Source organism: Coffea eugenioides, chromosome 9 (genome assembly GCF_003713205.1).
Source record: "Coffea eugenioides isolate CCC68of chromosome 9, Ceug_1.0, whole genome shotgun sequence".
In the NCBI taxonomy this organism is placed as follows: Eukaryota; Viridiplantae; Streptophyta; class Magnoliopsida; order Gentianales; family Rubiaceae; genus Coffea; species Coffea eugenioides.
Genome location: NC_040043.1, coordinates 13,849,819 through 13,853,384, shown reverse-complemented (window position 1 = coordinate 13,853,384; position 3,566 = coordinate 13,849,819). Strand labels below are relative to the sequence as shown.

At 32.4% G+C, this 3,566-nt stretch overlaps 1 pseudogene; it reads left to right on the top strand.

Annotated features, from left to right (window-relative positions):
• The first annotated feature begins 494 nt into the window (after positions 1-494).
• LOC113782694 lies at positions 495-2,201 on the top strand (annotated as a pseudogene).
• Positions 2,202-3,566: the final 1,365 nt, after the last annotated feature.

Sequence of the window (3,566 nt, the reverse complement as noted above, 5' to 3'; positions counted from 1 at the left end):
TAGTTCTGTTGAGCAGCTCAGACAACATTTTTTGTTAAGCAAGTTTTTTGAAACCATGATTAAGTTTGCTTTTTATTTTTTATTTTATTTTTTCATCTTTCTGGCGATTGTTATGTTCATTGTATCGTTAGCTTGACAAAACTTCCTGATCATATAATCCAACGAATAGAACATGCTATTCGTTGGTGGTGTCTTGGAAATCTTACAAGGCACCAAAGCTTCGTAAAGTGGATAATTTGCTTGAACACCTCAAAATGACGGCTCATGGGTCAGGAATTAACATATGGGGAACGCAGGCCCTTCTCGAAATCCACACGTTTATCTTCAAAATATGAAGACTAGACTGAGACAGTCTAAGTGCTGGGACAGCATGGGAATGACTTTATCAACCCCTTCAATCTATAAAACCAGCTCTGCAAGCAGCCAGTTTGCAACTCAAAAATCTGCTTTCCGAATTCATCATTCACTTGATAAACGAGCAATCATCAGATATTATGGCATCATCATATATTCATCTGCTTTGCATCTTCTTCGTCTGTTGTTCTATCGCTTTAGGATCGGACCCAAGCACTCTTCAAGACTTTTGTGTTGCAGATACAAAAAGTCCAAGTTGGATCAAAAGTGAATCCCGTGACCGTTGGTCAAATACCGGGGCTTAACACTCTTGGAATATCTTTGGCTCGTTTGGACTATGCACCTTGGGGCATTAATCCTCCCCATATCATCCACGAGGTCAGAAATTTTGACAGTGTCGCATCCAATCCTGGAAATCAATTGTTCACGAAAGTGTTGCAGAAGGGTGATGTGTTTGTATTTCCAAAAGGTCTCACCCATCTTTAGCGAATCCAAAAAAATTCTAATAAAAAAGTATATGAGATAAATTTCATAAAACCAATATGATGGGAGGCAATTTATATGTGTGGCACAAGAGGAATACTATCAACGATAATATCTTACAATAACAAGGCTATCAAATTTCACTTTTCTCGGCCTATAAGAATAATAATATAAGACTCTCTATTTATAGATTAGATGACTTATAAATAAGTTTTACAATCACAAGAAATTTTCTAATAAAATATTAATTTCTAAATAATATAAATACCATAACTTGACTACAATAGAAATATAAAAATCTTAAATTGACTAAAACACATCTAGATAATAATATGAAAAGTTTCTATTTTTGAGCCTTGATTTAATATGCAAATATTGCCTCCCTTAAATGAAGCTTTATCTTGGATCAGGTTCATCACCATCATGATCAATAATCTTCCTTGCAAATTATATCAACATCACCTTGTACTAGTTCTTCATCTTCAAACACTTTTCTCGTTGCAATAATCCACGCACCTAGATAGAATGTTATTGTCACACAATTCGATATCAATTTATTAATAATTCACTTTGTGATATTTATAATCATAATTCAACTAACAGGAGTTTGCTTTAATCTCTGTCTCAACCCCGCAATCAATCTTACAATCTCTAAACTAAATTTATGGTCCAATCTTCATCAATTGAATAATACATGATCAACCTTGTGGTCTAATTATTGAATCAACTCATTTCTTTCGGGCAAACCTTGTGCTCCAACTCGCTGACAACTGCAACGTCCATGACTAATTTTGTAATCGGGAGAATTCTTCAATATTCATAGGCACCCTAGGATCAATTTATTGAACCTAGGGCTCTAATATCATATGTAGAATCCAAAAACTTCTAACAAAAAACTATAAGAGATAAATTTCATAAAACCATATATTAATCACACAGTACAATAACAAGCTATCAAATATGCTATCAAATTTCACTCTTCTCGACTGACAATAACAATAAGACTCTCTATTTATAAACTAGATCACTTGGTAAATAAAACTTACAACCATAAGAAAATTTCTAATAAAATACTAATTCCTAAATAATAAAAATACCATAACTTAACTTCAATAGTATTAGTAAAATTTTAACTTACAAAAATGCAGCTAAATAATAATATGAAAAATTTCTATTTTTGAGTCTTGATTTAATATGCTAATAGTAATGCTGTCGCCATAGCAGGTCTGGGCAGCCAAAATCCAGGTGTTATCACAATTGCAAATGCTGTTTTTGATTCTAAACCAGCGATCCCAACCGATCCTCTTGCAAAGGTCGTCCAAGTTGATGGGAATATAATTGATCAGATACAGTCCCGATTCTAGATGTCCTTTCCCCACCATTTACCAATAAAATAATTCCTTCCTTAGTTGTCGTAACAATTTGTACACTTCATCTTGTTCTTTATTGTATTGATTCTTTGGATTCTTTGCAGTCATAGAAAATTCTTCCAACTTCGTAATATTGCTTGTTTGTATTTGAGCGATACACATTTTCCTGCTCCATTCTTTGTTATGTGAAGAATAAATAAATGAATTTCATAAATGCTGCTTATTTCTATGTTCTTGATATGTTTTGGTGTAGTTTCGTCAATTTATAGGAGTAATAGATAGCACTGAGACCAATTGAGATATAATCCAGCTCCAAGTACACAAAATTCACAGAAGAATCTAGCCTATCCACTTGGTGATTGGAAGGAGCAACTCTATTTTCTTTGTTCCTGTTTTTCCTATTTTCAAAACATATCCTTTTTCTGATTACGATCTTTGTGACAATTGTCTAAATTTCAAAACATCTGGTCATTGAACTGATATTTCACATAGAACATTTTTGATGTTTCATTTGTTAGTCTGCTAAATGTGCCTGGAGGAAATTTTTTGAGAAATGGTAGAAATGCCCACTACTGATGGTGACTGTGTCATCTTAATCAAAATAGATCAATAGAATGACTAAAAAAATATGTACTAAAAACTTGTTTTAAATGTGCTATTTGTTAGTTACTATTGGTGTTTATGTCGAACATCAAAATTCGCTTATGTAAACAATGTTTTTATGTGTATATATATATTGGCAGCAAGTTGACGAAGGTATGGAGGCCTAAATCCCTGAAGGGCCAAATTCCCCTATATAGATGTATTTTCTAGTTTATGTCAGAATTTTATGCACATTCTATACCTAAAAAGCATCATTGTTAGACCAAACAATACTTTATCTTTTACCTTACGAACTTCAAAATCGATTAATTTCTCTACCAATTTTGGTTTCTTGCTCCAATAGCATTTGTATATTTGATGCGCCATACACATAAACAGTAAGGTATTAAATGTAGGTAGTTTGTCTTAATTACCTCTAAAAAATAGTTAAATCTTAATTTAATAAACAGTAACGTTGTCACGCTCATTTCTCACATCAAAAAAAGTCTGAAAGTATTGATTGATAGATAATATCTAGGGTAATAGATAACTTATAACTTGTTTTGAATATTTTAAATTCATAAGTAATGCTCAAAAGTTGTTGAACTGATTTAAGACTCGGTGTGTTGTAGACACATGCTTATTATTGTTTCAAATGATGGGTAGGCATATAACAAAAACCTATGTGATAATTAAGTGTAAGAGCATTAGATGCATTTGGATTATCAAAGGGGTGTTGTGATAATTAAGTGTAAAGTTGAACATGGAAAAAGTAAT